This window comes from Piliocolobus tephrosceles, chromosome X (genome assembly GCF_002776525.5).
Source record: "Piliocolobus tephrosceles isolate RC106 chromosome X, ASM277652v3, whole genome shotgun sequence".
Classification (NCBI taxonomy): Eukaryota; Metazoa; Chordata; class Mammalia; order Primates; family Cercopithecidae; genus Piliocolobus; species Piliocolobus tephrosceles.
In genome coordinates, this window is record NC_045455.1 from 12640675 (window position 1) to 12664325 (window position 23651).

Here is a 23651-nt window from a genome sequence, read left to right on the forward strand (position 1 = left end):
GTCCTCAACAAAATACTAGCAAACTGAATTCAACAACACATTAGAAAGATCATTCGCCGTAACCAAGTGGGATTTATCCCTGGGAGGCAAGAATTTTTCAACATATATATATATTAATCAACATGATACATCATGTCAACAGAATAATGGATAAAGGATAAAACAGAATAAAGGATATTAGGATCATTTGAATTGATGCCAAAAAAGCGTTCGATAAAATTCAATATCATTTCATGATTTAAAAAAACTCTCAAAAACTGGTGTAGAAGAAACATACCTCAACATAATAAAAGCCATATATGACAGACCCACAGCTTGTATCATATTGAATGGGGAAAAACTGAAAGCTTTTTTCTGAGCTATGGAACGTGACCATGACAAGGATGCCCACTTTCACTAGTATTATCCAACATACTACTGGAATTCCTAGCTAGAGCAATCAGAAGAAAGAAATAAATGGCATCCAAATTGGAAAGAAAGAAATGAAATTATCTTGTTTGCAAATGATATGATCTTATATTTGGAAAAACCTAAAGACTCCACCAAGAAACTATTAAAACTGACAAACAAATTTAGTAACGTTGCAGGATATAAAATCAACATACAAAAATCATTAGCATTTCTGTATGCCAACAGTGAACAACCTGAAAAAGAAATTTCTGTTAATCCCATTTACCAAAGCCAAAAATAAAATTAAAAACCTAGGAATTAACCCAAAGAAGCAACAGATCTCTATAATGAAGCAGCAAAACACTGATGAAAGAAACTGAAGACAACACCAAAAAAGGGAAAGATATTCCACGTTCATAAATTGGAAGAATCAATATTATTAAAATGTCCATACTACCGAAATCAATCCGCAGATTTAATGCAATACTTATCAAAATGCCACTGAACTTCTTCACAGAAATAGAAAAAGCAATCCTAAAATTTATATGGAACCACAAAAGACCCAGAATAGCCAAAGCTGTACTAAGCAAATAGAACAAAACTAGAAGAATCACATTACCTGACTTCAAATTATACTGCAGAACCATAGTAACCAAAGTAGCATGGTACTGGCATTAAAACAGACACATAGACCAATGGAACAGAATAGAGAACACAGAAATAAATCCACACACCTACAATGTGTGAATTTGCAATAAAGGTGCCAAGAACATACACTGGGGAAAAGACAATTTCTTCAATAAATGGCTCTGGGGGAAACTGGATATTCATATGCAGGATAAAACTGGATCCCTATCTCTAGTCATATACAAAAATTAAATCCAAATGAATTAAATACTTAAACTTAAGACCTCAAACCATGAAATTACTACAAGAAAACATAGATAAAACTCTCCAGGACATTGGTTTGGGTAAAAATTTCTTGAGTAATACCCAACAAGCAAAGCAACCATAGCAGAAGTGGACAAATGGGATTACATTAAGGTAAAAACCTTCTGCACAGCAAAGGAAATAATCAACAAAGTGAGGTGGCAACTTACATAATGGGACAAAATATTTGCAAACTACCGATCTGACAAGGGATTAATAACCAGAATATATAAAGAACTCAAAGAACTCTGCAGGAAAAAAATCTAATAATCTGATCAAAAAGCTGGGCAAAAGATTTGAACAGACATTTCTCAGAAGAAGACATGCAAATGGCAAACAGGCATATGAAAAAGTGCTCAACATCATTGATCATCAGAGAACTGCAGATCAAAACAACCATGAGATATCATCTCACCCCAGTTAAAATGGTTTATATCCAAAAGACAGGCAGTAACAAATGATGGCGAGGATGTGGAAGAAAGGGAACACTCATATACTGTTAGTTGGAATATAAATTAGTACAACTACTATGGAGAACAGTTTGGAGGTTCCTCAAAAAACTAAAAATAGAGCTGCCATAAGGTCCAGCAATCCCACTGTTGGGTATATACCCAAAAGACAGGAAATCAGTATATGCAAGAGACTTCTGCACTCTCATGTTCGTTGCAGCTTTGCTCGCAATAGCTAAGATTTGGAAGCAACCTGTGTCTATCAACACATGAATGGATAAAGAAAATGTAGTACATATACACAATGGAGCACTATTCAGTCATAAAAGAGAATGAGATCCTGTCATTTGCAGTAACTTGGATGGAACTGGAGAACATTATATCAAGTGAAATAAGCCAGGCACTGAATGAGAAACATCGACAATAAGGTGACTATAGTCAATAACAACTTAATTGACCTTTTAAAAAAGTAAAAGAGTGGAATCAGGTTGTTCGTAAAAGAAAGGATAAATGCTTGAGGGGATGGATACCTCATTCTCCATGATATGGTTATTATACACTGCATGCCTGTATCAAAACATCTCATGTACCATAAATATATGCTCCTATTTTGTACCCTACCCCCAACCCAAGAAAAATGACTCAGGCATCAGGAAAGGACAGTCCCCACAGATCATTCCTAAGTACGTTCTTCACTGGCCTCCCATTAACAGGACCACCAATTACAACTGTGAGTCTACAAACTAAGCCTACCTCCTAAAACTAAAGTTTGTTGATTCCACACTGATGTCATGACGGACTTCGTCCCAGGTGCAGAACAAAGACATATGTAAAACAGACTATTCCTTTACTCTGTCTTCATTCACCTTATCTTATGTCAAATGTAGTATTTGCCTAACTGCCTACCTGCCCCTCTTCCCACATGCCTTTCCCTCTGAGGAAATGTATAAATACCAAATCTCCTAAAAACCTCTTTGGAAAAACAAATCCGGATGTATCTGTGGCTCATGTTTTTCCCAGATGCACCCTAAGTAGTTTAATAAACCTTGATGATTCACTTATTCCAGTTGTCACTGAATTCTGGTTCCATTCCTCCCTTTAATTCCCTTCTTTGAGGATCACAGACAACTGTTCTCTGGTTAAGGTAAGACACCAGAGCATACAAAGTAACAAACTTTCCTGGAGCACCTTTGGGATTGTTCCTCATTTCCTGCCAAAGAACTTTCTTCCAGAGACTCTGGCAGGGCGCAAGTTTGCAAGAACACAGAGAGCAGCCGTGGGAACCAAGCCCGCAATAAGCAAGGCCTGGAGTGGGGGCCACAATGCAACCCTGACCACTGGCAGGGATGGCTATCAGGCCCTGTGGGTGACCACAGCCAGGTGGCTGGCTGGATGAGTGACAGGAAGCCACCTCTGATCCTTACCCTGTGCCCTGTGTCAGATAAAACAAATCCCAGGTTGAGTAAGGAAGAGCTTTCTTAGAAAAGACTATTGCAATATCTTGATGAAAGTTTAGCATTTCGGGCCAGGCACTGTGGCTCACACTTGTAATCCCAGCACTGTGGGAGGCTGAGGCAGCAGATCACCTGAGATCAGGAGTTCGAAAAAAGTCTGGCCAATATGATGAAACTGTGTCTCTACTAAACAAACGAAATTAGCTGGGTGTGGTGGTGCATGCCTGTAATCCGAGCTACTCTGGAGGCTGAGGCAGCAGAATTGCTTGAACCCGGGAGGCAGAGGTTGCACTGAGCCGAGATGGCACCACTGCATTCCAGCCTGGGCAACAAGAGTGAAACTCTGTCTGGGTGGAGTGGGGCAGGAAAAAAAAGAAAGAAAGTTTGGCATTTCAAACTTTTAAACAGGTCAAGTTAGCAAGTACCTTGTCTAGATTACTCAGTAGATACAAACAGTTCAACGGATTACATATAAGGCAAAGAATGGGAATTTGGAGGATCTGGCACTGTGTATGGTTCTGTCATAGGTAAAAAAGGAGGTCACCTATGAGGGTTTTGTAAGTTTTTATAGGGAAGGGCCAGTCATTGTGGTTGGCCATTTCCTGGAATGCAGAAAGGTTTCCTGACCATGGCTTAGGTAAAGCTGAATGTTGTCAGACCTCCCAGAAGTGGATGCACCTCTCGGGGCTTCCTTTCCTCTTCTGTAAAAGGAGATTAGCAATAATAGCTTGCTTTATGCACCTCATGTTGAGATTATGAGGATCAAATGAGATCCTGTTTGTGAAAGTATTTTACAGCCTGTAAGGCATCGTATTAATAATGTCAGCTGTTGTTATTATGTCCGATAGTGGCTATTCAGCTCTCTTGTTCACAACGGGTGAATGGGTGAACAGGTTCCAGAGATCACCCTGGCTGACATGATTGTCTTAAAATCTCCATTCTTCCTGGCCAGAGGCCATGAGTTAGCTGTGTGTGGCAGAGGTGGGGCCTCCTCGTGGCTCCTCAGTAAACCTTGAGATGAGACTTGACTTCTCCTCAGAGCCCATTTCCCAGTCTGCAAAATCCAGCTAAAGAGGTTGCCCTGGGCAAGTAATGGAGCCACAGCAAAATATTTTGTGAGCCCAAGGAGCTACTCAGCTGCTTACACAGAGGCGTAAGACCTCACAGAAGGCATCCTCCATACACCAAGACAGACAAAGCAAGCACCTGCAAGAGGCTTTACATCCTCAGAGGGCTGAGCTCCTAAATCACTTTTCTTTCAAAGGGCTGCAGGGCTCAAGTCAGAGATTCAGACTACAGTCATTCAGAGGTAGGAGGCCGGGAGCATCTTGCAGCAGGTGTGGCATCGGTGGCCGCAGGAGAAGTGTGAATAATGCTTTGGTCAGTAAACCAAATAAAGAGGCATGGGGAGCAAAGCTTTTTCAGAAACCCAAGGAAGAAAATCAATGTTCCTGGAAAGGAGAGAGGGGAAAATCTATAGAAAGGGAAATGAGTGGTATGTAATGCAATTCAAAGATTTTATTTTCCTCCCCTCAAGCAATTGACTCAATGGAGAGCAAAACCTAAAACCCTCTGATTAGAAAGATGAAGGTTTCACTAGAAGAACCAGCTGGCTCTTGTATTGACTGGCCACTGGTTGACTGGGCCACTGCTGGTGTCTGGGCCTGTTTTTCTTTTGTTTTTTGTTGTTGTTGTTTATTTTGTTTTTGTTTTCTGATTGATAAGAGTAGAGCTGATATGAATCTTCCAAAAATCAGACATCGAGTTCAGATTTGAAAAGAATGCTGTCAGTTTTTAAATTATTCTCTCTGCTATGAATAAAATTCAAATAAATATGATAATTTCTGCATTTGACTTCGAAAGTGAATACAGGAAACTGCTTTTCAACAGGGTCTTGAGCACTAATTTGCAGCCTGCAGAAGCAATTTCATCAGAAATATTCTAGAAAGAATATCCATTTTTGCATTTAAGTGATTGTGATAGAGATATGGATGGCCTTCCTTAAATGATCGGGTCTAGAATATGAATTCATCATTATTACATTATTGATGTTGGGAGTCAGGTCTTAATTACCTTTGCATGCCCAGTACTATGAATACATTCATTCATTTTTAGATAGTGAAAGCGGCATCATTGTTTGTCACATAGACTACCGACCACTCTGGCCCACCTGTTTCTCCATCAATATACACATTGTCCTAACAACTGGTTCTCCATCACATATATGACTGAAAAAGGCCAAATATCTTCAAACAAATATAAAGAGTACACAATGACTTACTTTACCAGATCCTCCTCATACCTGCCTTGTTCTTTTGCCTGTGAGACCCAGGAATCCACGGAAATGATGGACAGGTAGTGCTTTCTGTCAAACATGTGAGAGATATTCTCCTAGGAAAGGCTGTATTAGGAATGACAGATGGAATGTTGACTGTTGTCAACAGCACTGACTATTAAAATGACCCATCTCATGAAAAACAAAAGAATAAAGCTCCTGGCTAAATGAATAAAATGTAAGAGTTCTATGTTTGTAACCTGGTCCTGTTTATCATTCCTCATCTCTTCAAATCAACTGAATACGACAAAGGCAAAAGTTAGCCAAGGGAACAATAGCTTTTAACTCTGATTTCACTTTGATATGTTTGTTCACCAACCAGGACCCCTGGGGGTTAACCTTTCTCTTGTAGTCATTGATCCTTTAAGATCTGAAGGCTTTTAATAAAATTGAGCTGACCAAGGCCTGAATTTTTTTGATAATTTGTTTAAATCATAGACTGCCTCTCAGATTGTAATGAAACCCCTTACATCTATAAATGATGACAAGGAAACAGGCCCAAGATAATGAATTTCCAGCTGTTTTTTTTTATTTGAACAACTGACCGGGCCATTTTTAAAGCATAAAATAACCTCTGAACTGGCAATGTAAGGATACTTTCTCACTAGATATGACTTTTGTGCCACATGGAGAAGAAAAAATGATTAAATTATTAGGGGACTCACATGAGACATGCCCTATATACCAGCATCCTAGTTAGCCATGCCAAGAAAACCCCAACCAGTAGACATCATCCTGCCCTCCACAAGAATCTTAGCTTTGTAATTATAGTTCATTCAGATCACATTGGTTTCTTTGCTTTTGAAACAAAAAGAGAATGAACTGAAAGATAGTCACTAGGAGGAGGGATGGTTTTATGATTCTCCTTAAGCTTCATCCACGGGAGCAGGCGAACGTTCTCATCACAAATGTGATCTGCATCCACATGATTTGCCAATATTTCCTGTCATTTTTCCAAACTAATTTCATGATTGAATTGTAATTCAGTAAAAAGTGTTTGTTTTATGAATTGGTTGTTTTCTAAATTACATTTGAAAATTGAATGACTGCCTTCTTTACGAACAATCATTTTTAAGACTTGAATGGAGTACTTCTCTGAATTTCAGCAGAATTTTTCCTTCAATTAGCACAATAGGTGGGCCTATTTTTCAGTACAGGGCCCACTGCAGGATTCAGACATTTGCATCCTATCTATTACTACTCTGCTAGTTTCTTTCATTCTATCCTAGTAAATTTGTTTCCTAATTAGACAAGAATGATCTAAACAAGAAATTATAAAATCATGGTAATATAAAGAGAAAAGTATGAAATTTGGATTCAGGAGACCCGTTCTTCAGTCCGGAATTTTCTATATTCTGCTTATAGGCCCTTGAACAAATAATTAAACTTTCTCAATCCCCCATAAAAAAGAATAATAATACCTAATAAAGGTCTTGTATGAGACCAAACAATATAAATGTGAAAGCTCCTTGATAACTATAAAGCTCTCTGAACAAAAACCACCTTTGTTCTTACCACTGAAAGACAAATTAGTAAAATAGTGTTAATATAAGCCTTAGGATCAGACACACCTAGATTCAAAATCTGACTCTAAGACTGATGTGTAAGTGGCATGGTACATTGAGGTAGACAGAATTCTTAAATTTCCCCCAAGACCTTCAGCCCTAATGCCAGTGACTGGGAATATATGAGATAACACATCTAGGGAAAAAGGAATTTTGCAGATGTTATTAAGGTTACTAATCCATCAACCTTGAATTAGTAAAATTGCTGATAATGGAGGTGAGTTTAATATAATCACATGAGCTCTTTAAAAGCAAGTTTTCACTGGCTAGTAGCAGAAAGAGGAGTCAGAGAGACTGGAAGCATGAGGAGGATGTGATGAATGGTTGCTATCTTTGACGAGAATGTATAAGTTAAAAGGAACTCAAAGAGACATCTAGAAGCAGAAGGCAACCCCTGGCCAACAGCTCACAAGAAAACAGCAACCTCAGTCCTACAACTGCAAGAAGCTTGATTCTGCCAAAAACGTAACTGAGCTTAGAAGTGGATTCCTTCCCCAAGCCTGAGTTAAGAGCCTAGCATAGCAATACCCTGCTCTGGGCCTGTGAGACCCTGAGCAGAGAACCCACTTGAGTCTGCCCAAACTGCTAATCCACAGAATTGTGAGAAAATAAATGAGTGTTGCTTTAAGTTACTAAGCTTATGTTAATCTGTCGGGGCAACAGTAGAAAACCTACACAGGCAAGTTTAAGTGAGTTAAGTATAGCCCACCCAGTGCCTGGTGTGCAGTAGGAGAAGAGAAACCTGTGAAAATATTCATCCATTCCTTCTTTTCGAACCCAATTGCCCCAACTTTAATGCGTTCATGAATCACCTAGGGATCCTGTTATTATGTGGATTCTGATTCAGTAGGTCAAGGTGGAGCCTGAGACTGTGCATTACTGGGAAGTTCCCACATTGTGCTGATGCCAAGTCCACTCATCAAGAATCATGCTTGGAGGGCAGGGCTGTGGAGCTCACTTCCACCAGCGGATCTGAACCCTGACTGTACATGAGAATCCCTCGGGAGAAATTTAAAATGCTCAGAAGCCTGGATTCTGCTTGTAACTTAATTGGTCTTAGGTGGAGCCAGAGGGATCAGTATCTTTTTAAAAGTTCTTAGTATGAGTCTCCTCTGAAGCCAGGGATGAAAAGTATTGCCCAAGACTTCTGCTACTCAAAGCATGGTCCCCGGACCAGCAGCAGCACTAATTTTACCTGGGAGCATGTTTAAAAATGCAGATCCCACTCCAGACCTATTCAACTGGAATCACGGGGAGTCAGGTGCAAGAATCTGTGCTTTCAGTAGCTCTCCACATGATTCTAATGCTTGCTGGAGTGCGAGAGGCATTGTCTTAGAACAATACTCTAATTTTACAGGTGTAGACATGAAACCCAGAGAGATTAAATGATTTTCTAAGACGGAAGCTGGAACACTATAGCCTGTGGGCTAAATCTGGCCAGTTTCCATTTCTAAACCAAGTTATATTGGAACAAAAGCCATGCCCATTCGCTTACGTATTATCCATGTCTACTAGTGGCAGAGTGTAGAGTAACAACAAAGACCAAATGGCTTGCAAACATGAAAATATTTACAATCTGACCCTTAAAGAAAGAGTTTGCTGGTCCCTGCTCTCAGAATACACTTTAAATTAGTGGGGGGAAGAAAGGCAAAATGCCGGCTGTTTTGAGGTAGTAACTGATGCAGATACAGAGGATGCAGAACATTCAGCTAAATAATCACTGGGATCTGTTTTATCCCTATGTTTTCAGGGTAGGCAGGGCTGTGAAGCCTGATCCTGGTCATTGGTCTGGAGATGGTAAGGGGTCACAGCGAAGACCCTCAGGAGGATGAACACCATCTTGTGAGGAAGGATCAGCCTCAAGTGAGGTCTTTGTAGATATCCAGTCTTCCTCTGGCTAAAGGAGATCATGGTTCTTTAAATTCTTCCTAGAGGCCTCCAGCTTTCACAGCACAGCTTGAGTGGACAGTTGGCTGATTTGAAGGTACCATTTTCTTTTAGGGCTGTCAATGCAGTTAACAAAACCCAGCATACACTGTGATCCTAATAATTATGCTTACATTCACTCAGTTTTCCAAGTCCAGTAACCCATGATCATCAGGAATCACCTGTGATCAAACAAATCAGCATAAACTTAGCAGCGTGAAAGAGTGCTCATTTATTTCTAACTCTGTAGATCGAAGTCTGGGGGGCCTTAACTGTGTTCTCAGCTTAGGGTCTCACAGGCCCAAATCAGTGCTGGCAGAGCTGGGCTCCTCCCTAGAGACTGTAGGGGAGAATCTGCTTCCAACTTCATTGAGCTTACTACAGAGAAGGGAAGGCACTCCAGAGAACTGAAAACTGAACACACCCATGGCCAGTGGCTGGACCAGAGCTGACAGTAAGACTCTGAGCCACAACCTCTGTGGCAATCAGCCCAAAATGACCAGAACATGATTAATAGCTGACACATTTATTAAATTTTGCCCCCCACTTCCAATTCAGGACAAACCAGAGAAGGTCAAATATGCCCCCAACCAATCACCTAGCCTGCCCTGCTCCTAGTTGGCCACCTCCAGCTTCTCCAGGCCAACAGCCTCCAATCATGGCACACCTGAAGACGTCCCTTTTTCCCACTGTAAAGTTCTCCAACCCCCCGCCTGCCTTTGAGTCTGTGCCAAACACCAGTGATGGTGGCTGACTCTTTTGCTACAGCAAGCTCTGAATAAATCATTATCCTTGTTCTCAGTTGGGTGGTCTTTATTTCTGTAGGGCTGTGGGATATCTTGGAAATTGGGAATTAAGAGAGGAGTTTTGTAAAATTTGACCTTGTGCCAGGTGATTGGAGGGACAGTTGAAGGAAACAGAGACCGTTCCAGACTGAATGCCGTTAGGGTGTGTGAACAACTCAGTGATTTGGTACCTTGGTAATTTTTAATTCGGAGGCAGGAAGATTGAATTACAGATAGAGTTGTAATCAGTATGAAGTGATAGTCTCTTATTCTCATTAGAAGAGTATCATGTTTAGTTATTTGGAGGGGGAGTTGCAGGGTGTCCTTGTCTCTATCTTGTTTCACTCACAGTCATGAAGTGGTCTTGTCTGTCTTGTTCCATGGTGGTGACAGAGTGGCCTTGTCTAATCATTGCTTATAGTCTGTGAGCATTACTCATGTTCACTGGTACTATCTAGCTGTTAGCTGTCAGCCACTCTTCATGTTCTCATTGTTCACGTGGTACCCTATCACCTACACCAGAGGTCAGCAAACTTTGTCAGTAAATGGAAGACAGCAAATATTTTTGGCTTTGTAGGCTACATACAGTCTCTGTTGCATATTGCGTGTGCACATGCGTGCGTGAGCGCGTGTGTGTGTTCTCCAATCCTTTAAAAATGTAAAAGCCATTTTATACTCACAGGCCATACAAAAATAGGCAACGGGCTATGGTTTGCCAGCTGCTGACCTGTTAATGCATTACCTTCCACCTGCGCCACACATCACCCTGCCACAGGCAAGAACCATAGTAACAAGAAGATGTTGCATCAAGGATTACCGCCACTCCTCTTATCACCAGCAATGGGGTCCGTATTCCTCTTTGACTTTTAAATAATCCAACTCTTCCCAGACTAACTCTTTTATCCACAGTTTCCCCCAAAGCTGAGTTGCAAGTACTTCAGTAGGGAGGGTGGTCCATGGAGTAAGGGTGAGGGAAAGCAAAGCTGAAGAGGAGAGTCACCCTAACACTCTAATGATGTGTTCAGAGAGTTGGCCATCACCACAGGCAACCAGTTGTTCAATTCTGCAGACCTTTTTCCCAGAGGAAGAAAGGAGGAAACATTTCTCCATTAGCTTCTGACTTCCTCTGGTCACAAGCTGTCCACAGGGAAATAACTCTGGTGCGCTCATGAGCACTGAGCAGGTGCTAATGGCCATGCTCCACGTCATGCCAATGGAGAAGACGGCAGCACAAAGCAAAGGCTATGTGTGTAAGCCTGGGGTGAGTATTGTCAGCTATACCGCTGGAAGGTGCTAGAACTGGGGCACAACAGGTAGCTCAATAGCCAAAATGAGAGATAACACCTAGTGGATTTGAAATGGTGCTTGAAGAGGAGCTATATGCCTCCTACTTCCACCATTCCCCCTGAGCCAACTACTACATGAAAGCATCCAGAGGAACCTCCCTCGCCCCAGTGGAATCCCTAGGAAATTCTTGCAAAACGAGTTCAGAGAAAATTAGATGATGCACTCCAGAAATCCTCACCTAGTCCTAGTTACTCAGGAATCATATGCTTCATGAATCCACAGCCCTGGCCACTGCACACCGCTGCCCCTCCCCAGTGAAACTCTTGCTTCACCCTTGATCTCCACAGCTCCTCCCATCCCTGGTTTTCCTCTCACCTTCCTGGCTTCCACTTCCCGGGCGAGCATGCAGTTGAATTGGAAATGTTGATGTTTCCCAGGAATCTTTCCTAGGTTCTCTTTTTTCTCATTCCAAATGTCCTTCCAGGGGAGTCTGACATGTATGTTTATGCTTTAACCACAACCTGTGGACAGGCTCAAAAATGCATGTCAACATTTGTCAGACCACAGGGCACCTGATCTTACCTCTATTTCCATACCAACAAGCATAATGAAGTCATAACTGTACGTATCTGCAAGAATAGGCCTGACCTAGCATGGAGGAAACCTGAACAGCCAGGAAACATTTTTCCTTAATTAGTCCAGCCCTAGAGGAAAGAGGAACAGAAGCATCCGGTATTGAATGAGTCCCTTGACTCCTTCAGCAACCTGTGGACCAGCCATCACTATCACTGATGGAGGCCAACAACGAGCCTCACCTCGGGGCTCTCCTCTGTGAAACAGCCTCAGGAAAGGAGCAACACAGGTCACTCATGGAAGGTGTGACATTTGGCTTTACTCAGGCATGAGCTAATACAGCTGTGGTGGCCTCCTTTGATCACAGCACCCATTGAGGACTGGGTAAGAAGGTGCCTATGAAGGAAAAATACATTTTTGCTTTCAATAACAAGAAAATAATTTGGAGGTAGGAAAGACAAAGTGTGTGTTTGTGTGTGTGTTTGTGTGTGCGTGTGAGAGAGAGCGCACTTAGACAATGTGAATTACTGTCTCAGCTAATACAGGAAAGGCAGGAATGGTGAAAGAGGAAAAGGGAATAAGAGGAAAGACCTCTGTCATTTTATTTTCAAAAATAAGATACACATCTGTTATGAGCTGAAATGTGTCCCCCCAAATTTGTATGCAGTGCCAGTACCACAGAATGTGACTGTGTTTGGAGATAGGGTGTTTAAAATGGTAGTGAAGGTAAAATGAGGTCCTGTGGCTCTACCCTAACCCAAGTTAGTAAGCAGAGAGTAAGACACACATACAGAGGGTGAAGACCATGTGAAGACACAGGGAGATGACAGCCACCTGCACGCCCGGGAGACAGGACTCAGAAGACACCAACCCTGTGGACACCGTGATGTATTCCAGAACTCCCGGCCTCCAGAACTGCAAGGAAATAAGTCTCCGACGTTGAAGCCACCCTGTCTGCGGTACATTGTTATGACAGCCCGAGCAGGCTAACACATCATCTTATCTCAGGCTTCCTCAGATTCAGAGATTACCTTATTCAAAGGGAAATGGTTTGGGTTTTTTTTTTTTTTCTACATAGAGGATATATTTCCCTACCGAAGAGTGGGCTGAACGAAGTCTCTGGAAAATCTAATATCGAAAAATTCTAGTTGAGACTTCCCTCCCTATTTTATCACTCCACAATTTCAGGGACAGTGTGGGGAACTCCTGTTTCCCACCCGGCCCTTGGAACAAGAGCCTCTCTCCCAGCAACAATGGAGCAGACAGACAGGCTCCTGACCTGCTGCAACCTCCCTGGGTGCAGCTGAGACTCATTATGTCTCTTTATTATAAATAGCACTTATTGCCATGGGTACTTATATAATCTGAAAAACGAACTCTTTTCAAAGGAATGAATTAGAAAGGCAATGTGGAAAAATGTAACAACCAATTACTGCAAGAAACTCCCTTCTTTTTTCTCTTTTTCACTTATCTCATTAAATCAGGCAGTTTATATATTGAATCTTCAAATTTTTTAAAAATTAATTATAAGTGCCTGAAGGTATTCAAGCCCTGAACATTTATGAGACTACACAACCAGACAAAAACAAAAGGACGGCTGATTTCCCAGCCAGGCAAGTTAATTTCCCAATTATCTTCCTTAGGCAAATTGTGGATCTAAATATAACATCTTATAACCTTTGCCATTTTTCTGCAGGGCTAATGCATCAATGCCTTCATCTCTCATTTTCTCTCTTCTGCTCAAGAAAACAAAGTTGGGGGTGGTGTCTGGATGCTTGTCGAATAAGGCGTTGCTACATTAAAAAGGGAACCCACATAATATTACCCAGCCGGTATCAATGAGGGGAAATGGAAGGGCTGGAGCTCTCCATGCTGTGGACCCTGGGAACAAATTAATTAATGCCTTTGGATTTAGACCCTTTAGGCCGCATCTCTGAGCAGACTATGGCTGACTCTCAGGAAGCCCTGCTTGTTATTTCAGGGTGAAGCTAATTCCCAGGCCATGGAGCCTCCACTAAGCAGAGTGTTCATGGCAGCTGATGGCAGCCCAGGGAGCGTCTGGAAGTGGCCCGTTCCCTGACAAGGACCCCACGCTGCTGGGGGTGAGGATGGGATCCAGCAGCAACTGAGTGTCGATGACTTCCAGGACCAACCTCCTTTCTCAGCTCAGACCCTGACCTCCAACAGCTTCTTGAAAAGGTCCAACTGTACGTCCTTAAAGGATCTTTTCCTTAACAGAGCCGTCAGGCCTGGCTCTTCAGTTGTTCTGTGTTCAAATCATTCCTGACCTTCTACAATGAGAGAAACCACTTAGGGTCTGCCAAACCCCTCTGCGTGGTGCCTCAGCCTCTTCTCTCCCCCCAGGACCACCTCGTCCATGCCTACTATCCAAAACTTCTTCCCTTTCCTCATGCTTTGGCGTTGCATTTTGCTTTTGAATCTGTTTTTGCCAACATTGTTTGAATGCATATTTTTGCTCATGCCTCATGTTGTGGGCTGAATTGTGCACCTCCTGCCACCAAAATGCATATATTGAAGTGCTAACCTCCCAGTATCTCACACTATGAACTTATTTGGAGGTCAGGTCTTTAAAGAGTTGATTAAAGCTAAAATGAAGTCATTAGGGTGGACCCCAATTCAACAAAACTTGTGTCCTTAGAAGAAGGGATGAGGACAGACACCCACACACGAAAGACCCTGTGAAGACACAGGGAGATGACGGCCACCTACAAGCCACGGAGAGAGGCCTGAGGAGGATGCAAACCTGCTGACAGCTTGATCTCAGACTTCCAGCCTCCAGAACCATAAGAAAATAAACCTCTGTTGTCCAAGCCACCCAGGCCATGCTGCTTCGTTACGGCAACCCTGGCAAACCAATCACATCAACACCCTTCTAAGACATAACTTCTGATTTTTCCTTTTTTTTTTTTTCCACTCCTATTTTAACTATGTTTAAGGGAAAACTCGTCCACAATGCCTTCATCCCTTGGAACCAGGGGCAATATTCAGAATATTTGAAAACATTTACAGTATGGGCAGTTCAACTAGAATAGACTGCAGTTACAGTGATGGAGTCAACATTACCCAGCTACTAATGAATGATAAGTAAGACAAGGGGTTCCTATCCATGCAACTGGGCAGCTGTGGCCGCCCCCATACCTATCTTCCTCTAGTGGGAAAGAGGCATCCTCATTCACTCACTTCAGTAGGCGCTGGAAACCTCCACATCACCCTTGATTCCTCCCTTTCCCTTGCATTATTTTTGATCACTCATTACTGACCCTATTTTGAATGTTCCCACATTACTCCTATTTAACTTCAGTTTATTCTATCTCACCTGCACCCTGCAATGGCTTACTAACTGGCTCTCTCTTCCATCCCATTCAACCTTAGCACTCATTCTAGAGCTATCATGCCAAAGGACAGTCCCAATAGAATTATCTCCCACCTCAAAATCACAGTAAGCAGTTTCCGGTCACACATCCCCAAAAAAGGTAAGAGTCTGCCAATCTACCTTTCAGGATCATCCACAAGCTGAGCCTGGCTCACCTCTTATTCAATTTATTCATTCCATAAGTATTTATGCAACTCCACTAAGTAACATGTACTAGGATGAATGAGATGTGACCTGTGGTTCCTCATATGGTAATGTGGTAATGGAATAGGAAGGAAATTATAACACAGCATGAGAAGTGCTGTGATTGGGATAAGTGCAGCATGCTCTGGGGATAGATAAGAGGGGCATCTACCTGAACTCAGTGATAACACCTGAGCTTGTTCCCAAGGGAAATGGGGCATTTGACCAGAGGGAAGGAGGACATTTCAAGGCAGAGAGCACAGTTTCAACAAAGGCCAAGCACATTATCACTTTTGGTAACTGCAGAAGATTGAGTAAGGTTGTAGGGTCAACTTCAAGGAGAAGAATGATAAGACCTAGACCTGGAGAGTCAAGCAGGAGCCCCTCCCAAAGGGCCCTGTTCCTGCTGAAATACTGTGAGCAGTTGTAATGCAGTGGTAATATTTGTTTATCTAAACATAGAAAAGGGACAGTAAAAATATGATATTATAATTTTATGGGACCGCCATCATTTATGCAGTCCCTCATTGACCAAAACATCCTTATGCAGCACATAACTTTATTTGTGCTTCCTGGATGCTTTACTAAGAAAGTGGTTCCAGCTCCTGCGGTTTAGTCAAAGCTTTTACATGGGATCACCAGTTACCTTAACGGATCACCAGTTACCTTAACAGAGGTCTCCTTTTCCAGGCCGATGACTCTACTGACTAGACAACCAGGTAGGACAAGCCCCAAAGCCCTCCACCGTTTCCATGAAAGTGCCTGAGGCAGAAGGAGATGGTCAGCAGGGTGTTTCTATTTCCCTCTTTAGGGGAAAAGAAGAGGGACCCTTGTTTTTCAATATCAAGCAGTGGGAACAAAAGATTTTCTTGTAACTGCTTGGGAATGATGGTTTTTAATCCCCTGGAAGCTTTGAAACTTGCAAAAGCCCTATGTCCACACCCAGAAAACTTCCTAGGTCTAACAGCCAGAAGAAAACAATGCAGCTCTTATGGGAAATTTAGCAAAACCTTAGCCAGATGCTTAACACTCTTGTGACTGGAGAGAGTTGGACCTTCCAGCACCCGGGGTGCCCTGTTGTTTTGATTGGAAGTTGTTCTCTTAAGATCTGGGGTGCTGTCTGATTGGGCCCTTTCCCTGGGCCAAAGAGGCAGTCATTGAGACCATGCAATCCCCATGGTCCCTCTGCATGGTGGGAAGTAGAACTTCTTCTTTGTATTTGGTGACAGGGTGGCACTGCAGGATTTGGGGTGAGAAAGTGCTTTGTAATATCCTAGAAGAATCAGTGAGATCCAAATGGAGGCTGCCTGCTTGCATTCAAGACAGTCCTCCAAAGTGGTTCCTCCCGGTGTATTGTGTGTTGGTCCAGACTTTCACAAGGGATAGGGCTCCTTGGGCAAGATGGCATCTCCCTTCTCAGCAAGCCAACCCCAACCCCATGCTGCTGGGGCAGCAGTGAGTTCACCCATTGAATCATAGGCACCTGCTTTAGAGGGTGAAGCACTACCACCATCTCAGCCTGCAAAAGCCATTTCCTAGCCATCGCCTAGGATCTCCGTGGCATTAATGACTGATGACCAACATTATTTATTATTGCTCTCTTCCACCTGCTGCCTTCTGGACTATTTTGTATATTTAGTCCTCATTTCCTCTTTTAGTCCTCAGGACTTAGCATTTTCATAAATTTCTTACCATCTAACATGAGAGGAACATCAGAACTCCTGCTCGCTAATGAGTAGCAGACTGTGTAGAGGTGAGCAACGGCCGGCCTCTACTCATTGCACATCAGAGATCACCGAGGGATCCCCAGAGCTTGAGAAGTTAGCTTGCAAAGGGAAAACAAAAGTCAGCAGCCTTTTGTGGTTGTTGTTTCACTAATTCTCCTCTACCCACTGAGAAACGGGACTTTGAATGTTCTAAGACATCACGAGGGACCGAGCTTCCTGCCACCTACTTGGTCCTGAAGAGACAATACGAAATCCGCTTTGGAAATGGCATGTGTTTTGGATACAGCCAGATCTTACATTGTTAACAGATAGGAGGGCCAACCAACGTGGAAGCATAGTTTTGGCCTCAATATCAAAGAACTTAAAGAAAGAAACAATACAACATTAACATCCTTTTTTCTTTAGAGAAGAGCATAGAGAAAATTACAGAAGCTCTGTTCTTGTTGTCTGATTTGAATCTTCTCTGGGAAACACACTGCTGTTATTGTTCAATTACATGATTGCTTCCTTGTTAGATTCATGTCTATGACTAAATATTAATGTATTCCTTTTGGAGGTTGATGCAGTGGTTCTCCAGTGAAACTCACAAGCAGAGTTAATGTCCATCCAAAATACTTTTAAGAATTTAGATGTGCACACACCGCCAAGGTTCCTGATTTTCCTCTCTGGTTCTCAGGAAGACAGGTTCTTTGCCATATACACATTGTCTAAAGGCTTTGTCAGCATAACCACATTTTGAATGCAGGTAACAGAAATTATTTTGGTATATTCTTCAACTGTAGCTCATGTATTCCTGGGTAATGATATTTCTAGTACTTTATTCTTGTGCAAGAGCTATAGTTCCTTGCTTCCCCCAGCAGGTAGACAGCTGCAGTTTTATTAGGCATGGGCCTTAAAAATATATTTATATATATATTTGAAGGGATGCTTACTCCACACATAATATTTCAGAGACAACCAACATCATTACATGTGAAATGCCAGCAGAAGAATTCAGGACTTCGAGTCAAGAGACTACAGAGCAGAGAAGCAGTTGAAAAAGCAATTCCAAAACTTAACACTGTGAAAAAAAAAAAAATCTGCCAGATGACAATTCTGTATAAAAGTAGCCACACACACATAGAGTTGTACATCATGTTGAGACATAGGACAAATTTAAATTAAGCAAGAAGAAAAGCCAAAGCACATTTGGGAAATACATAGGCCTCAGGGTTTGGGGGGATATTGGGGAGGGCTGTCACTAGTGTGGGTTTGTTTGTTTTTTGCTTGTTTGTGTTTTTTAATAAATTGGAAAGTCAACTGTGGAAAGAGTCACAGACGCAAAGAGAAGTGTGATCAAAATAAGATTTTAAGAAGGTAAAAGAAACTTCAGACACAATAGGACTTTAAAAGAATCAAACAGTTGAATATTTCTTTGGCCAGATCAAACTAGAGGCTGCAGATTTTAGAGACTTGCTGAATAGAATCAACTCTGGGTTTGTGTTTAGTTTGGGAGGTGTTTGTGGTGAAGGGTGGAGTTTGCGATTGATTATATATATGAGCCAAGTCCAAGATCGATGTCACACCAAATTTTACACTCCATGTTGATATCTACCCCAGCAGACAAACATTATTAAATTCAATATATGCCACTCACCAGAGACATGGCTCCTCAATTCTGTTGAGAAATGAGTATCTCCCTCTTTTTCACTTCCCTTGCTCCTTTGCAAGCTCTTTTTTTTTTTGGCCTTTCTGTTATAGTAATTTATGCCCAGATTCTGACCAGGTGAGCCAGTTTCCTGAGATCGCTGAAGAATCGCCTTGATGAGAAAAGCTGCACGTCATTTTATCGGATCATGTTTAGCTCAGCTTAACTTAAAGCAGGGCTAAAAAGCCGTAACTCCACACTGGGGCTTCCCGAACCCCTCTCACTCTATGATGAAGCACCACACACCCACCTCTTGGCCTCCTTTCCTGAGGGACACCCCCCAAAACAGCCAATATTTCTCATTTCAAATTCTACATAAGCTTCCTGCAGCCCCTTGATATATAGGAGCTATGAAGATACAGGACTTTAATGCTTTTGAAACATACATTTATACTTACTATCCTTAATAAAGAGCAACAAGTTATCAACTGTTTTGTTCTCGGAGTTGATCTGCCAGCCTATAACCAGTTTCTAAATGCTCCTAGATGTACTGTACCTCCACAAGTCACACTGTGGTAAGCAAATGAAATGCATGACACAGTTTTACATAACATTCATATGCAAAAAGATGAATGCATCTCTTCCAAACACATAATAGGCTGTTCTAATAAAACACTGGGGAATTTAAATGTATTACACAATAGCAATTCCAAATCCAATAAAAAAAGAAAAGTGGATATATTGTCTTGAACTAATAAGCAAAACAGAATTTAAAATTTTTAGTGCTGTTTTTGTACAAAGCAAGAGTTGGGTTATTTTTTTTCTTCACCTCCCACAATAGAGTACAAAGAATGACAAATCGTTTGATTCTGCATAAAGCTTGGAAATAGAGTATTAATCTTAGGTTGATGTAAAATATATCATATAATGTAAAAGAGCATATTGTAGAGAAGAAATGGGACTGTATATGGTTACAAAACCTGAATACTTGTGTAGTGTCATGCTCACAGGGGTACCAAATGTGATGAGTAAACAGTCATGTTATTTTTCAAAAAGAAGTGATAGGTTCCTTTCCCAGCCATATGGGAAATTAGTTTTGGAGGGAGTGTTAAAACATACCCCAAAATTGCCTCCAGACATAGCCAACCACCCAATCTTTGCTCTTTGCTGGGTTTTATTTTGGCTTTGTTTGTTTTTGTTGTGTTATATTTCCTGAGCATCATTCTACACGTTCTCTATTTTCATAATCGTTACTATCTATTTTCTGTTATCAGGCAAGCAAATTATGCTATACACTGGATCAAATGGAAGAAAATATTAATTTTGACCCCTGTCTCATAGCATAAGTGAAAATCAATTCCTGTTAGATTATAGATCCAAATGTGAGAGGTAAAATTTAAAGTTCTAGAAGACATCATAAGAGAATATTTATATGATGTTGAAGTAGACCAGATTTCTTAAATAGGTGCTAAAACCACTAACCGTAAAGAAAAATATTAATACTTAACTATATTAAAATTAGATACTTCTGTATATGAAGAGTCAATTTAAGGGTAAATTTAAGAATATAAGCAGGAGAAGGCATTTTCAATACATATAACTGCCAAAGGACTTAAATCCTGCCTATTTAAAGTATCAATAAAAAGGGAAAAAAAATAAGTAGTACAAAGTTGAACCAAAGGCTTAAATAGACACCTCACAAGAGAGAAGTCACCAAGAAACATGAAAAGGTGTTCAACCTCATTAAGAAAATGAAAATTAAAACTTCAATGAGATGCCACTCCACACTTGTTAGAATGAGTAAAATTCCAAAAGACTGAGAATACCAAATGTTGACAAGAACATTGAGTCACTGGAACTCTCATGTAATGTTGGTGGGATTCTATAATATAGCTTCTTTTGAAGACTCTTAGATAGTATATGACCGTGTGTGTAGCTCTAGGATCTAGCAATTCCACCTCTGGGAATGTGTATACATGTGCAATAAATGACATGTCCATCAACATTAGAATAAATTATAAAATTGTTGCATATTCATACAGTAGAATACAACGATGAAAACATGCTACTTTCAACTATGTTGATGATCTCAATAACAAAAGTAGACGTACACACAAAATTACATGCTAATCAATTGCAAAGACAGACAAAGTTACCTGTGGCATTAGAAATCAGGATTGTGGTTACCTTTGCGAGAATAGTGACTAAAAGGGAGTATGAGGTGGGGCATGGTGGCTCACACCTGGAATCCCAACACTTTGGGAAGCCAAGATGGAAGAATCACTTGAGCCCAGGAGTTCAAGACCAGCCTGGGCAACACAGTGAGACCTCATCTCTACAAAATAACAATAACTAAAAATAAAATAAAAAGGAGTATGAGGAGGGCTCTGGTTGCTAACGTTCTGCTTTTTTACATAAGTTGTAGGCACACGGATGTATTCCCTTTATGAAAATTCATCAAACTGGGCTCTTAGAGCCTGGCTACTTTTCTATATATACACTATACTTCAAAAAAATCTTTTATTAACATATTAAGAATGGCATGGCAACTATGAGCACTCCTGGGTTGTCAATCCTCCCACCTCAGCTTCCTGAGTAGCTGGAACTAAGGAATACATCACCATGCTCATATTTAAAATGAACAAGGTTGATTCCCTCAACTGCAGACTAATTATATTGATATTTGATTTCAGGGGAAAAATAGTAAATCAGGTGAAAATCGCTTCTATATCATAAAATGTCTTTAAGCCAAGCTATTTTCTAATAGAGCTTGTTATGTTTCTATAGACCATCCCATTCTGAATGGCATTATAATGCCAAAACCAGCTAATTTTAAGAAAACAAATTAAATTAGTTAAGCTATTTTTCTGATACAGCTTGTGTATGTTTCTATATACTGCGCCATTTTAATAGAATTATGAAGCCAAAAGCTACTAATAGTAAGGAAAAGAATTAAATGAGAATTAATTTATACAACAGGGTGCAATTAATTCTAAACTGCTATAATATATTAACTTACCAGGAATGAACATCAGGAGTAACCCAGACCTGCTGAGATAGTGAGGGTGTCAGAATGCCACAGTCAGTTTTATGCCTGCCAAGTCTGTATCATTGCTAATCAAACTCAAATACAGTTACTTTGAATATCTGCTCCATTTTCTCCATGTTTCTTTCTTTTATTAGTTGCAGGATAACTAGTAAAAAAAAAAAAAAAAAAAAAAAGATGCAGTTGTCAAATGAGGTATCTCATACCTTTTGTGATGTAAAACTTTCAGGAAGGAAAATTTAGGACACGTTACTCAGGATAGTTGATTGTCTTAGATTGGAGATAAGGGAACACCGTAGCCTCACCCCTCTCTTTCTTACTAAGAAAAAAAACTGATAACCAATAGAATATTGGATGGGAGACTTAAATAGGACTTCACAAAAGACATGGTGGAGGTGTAACGGCTGCAGTATTCAAGCGTTCCCAGGAAAGGGACATTAAGAAGCAGCGGGACTAGGCAAGAGGTTAGACCAGGGCCAATGAAGGGAACTGCACCTAGGAATGTAGCCTATGGACTTTAGATGATGTATGATGTTGACAGCTTTCTTTTTTGTTTCTAATTTCCTTATACCGTCCTCAAGCCTCCACTGGGGAAGTAGGGTAGTAAGAAAGCTGCTAGAGAGTGGAGACAACCAGAAGCAGCAGCTTGACAGGAATTGAGCCAGTTGGACATTTGCAGCTACAGAAAGCAGCCAGTCCTGAGGCCCCTCAGCAGACTGTAGGGGGAGACAGGGTGGCTTCCCCACTGTGATGGTTAATACCGCGTGTCCACTTGATTGGACTGAAGGATGCAAAGTGTTGATGCTGGGTGTGTCTGTGAGGGTGTTGCCAAAGGAGATTAACATTTGAGTCAGTGGGCTGGGGAAGGCAGACCCGCCCTTACTCTGGGTGGGCACCATCTAAGCAGCTGTGAGCAAATATAAAGCAGGCAAAAAAACATGAAAAGACGAGACTGGCCTAGCCTCCCAGCCTACATCTTTGCCCCATGCTGGATGCTTCCTGCCCTGGAACATTGGACTCCAAGTTCTTCAGTTTTGGAACTCGGACTGGCTCTCGTTGCTCCTCAGCCTGCAGGTGGCCTATTGTGGGACCTTGTGATTGTGTAAGTTAATACTTAATAAACTCCCCTTTGTATATCTATATCTATCCTATTAGTTCTGTCCCTCTGGAGAACCCTGACTAATCTACCTACCCTATGGGACAGAGCTCATATTTGACTCTCCACATATTAAACAGAAACATTTAGAGAGGTGGGGTCTACATATGGGAAGAATCTTGCACACAGTAGGTACCCCAAAATAAGTAGCTATTATTATTATCAACCAGTTTATGCTACGAAAGCATCAGGAAAGCCTCTACAATACTGTTGAAAATCAGTCTATGGCCAGTTAGGAACTGGTCGGTACAGGAGGAGAGTGGTGGGCGAGCAAACGTTACCATCTGAGCCCCACCTCCTGAGAGATCAGTGGCAGCATTTGATTCTCACAGGAGTGCCAGCCCTATCGTGAACTGCGCATGTGAAGGATCTATTCTGTGCCCTCCTTATGAGAATCTAATCCATCTCCCCACCACCCCTGTCTGTGGAAAAATTGTCTTCCAGGAAATCAGTCCCTGGTGCCAAAAAGGTTGAGTACCACTGGTCTACAGGAACATACACAATCTCTATTAGAAAAATAACTTGAATTCGAGGTACCCTGCAATACGGAAATTATGATATCACAACTATAGAAAGTCACTGTTTGAAAAGTAAGACATTAGTACAAAAGTAATGATTTCTAAGAAAAGTTTGGAAGATTTTGTCAGTAAAGAAAATGCAGATAGAGACTGGGAAGAATTTCAGAAGAAGATTCACCTACATATAGTCAGGGTTGTGGAAAATTGCATGTCATTAGAGATTCTGCTCTATGAATTTTCTTTCATGTTCATTTTCCCTTCATAGGAGGGATGCAAGTGTCAAATGAAGTATGTGTTATCTTTTGC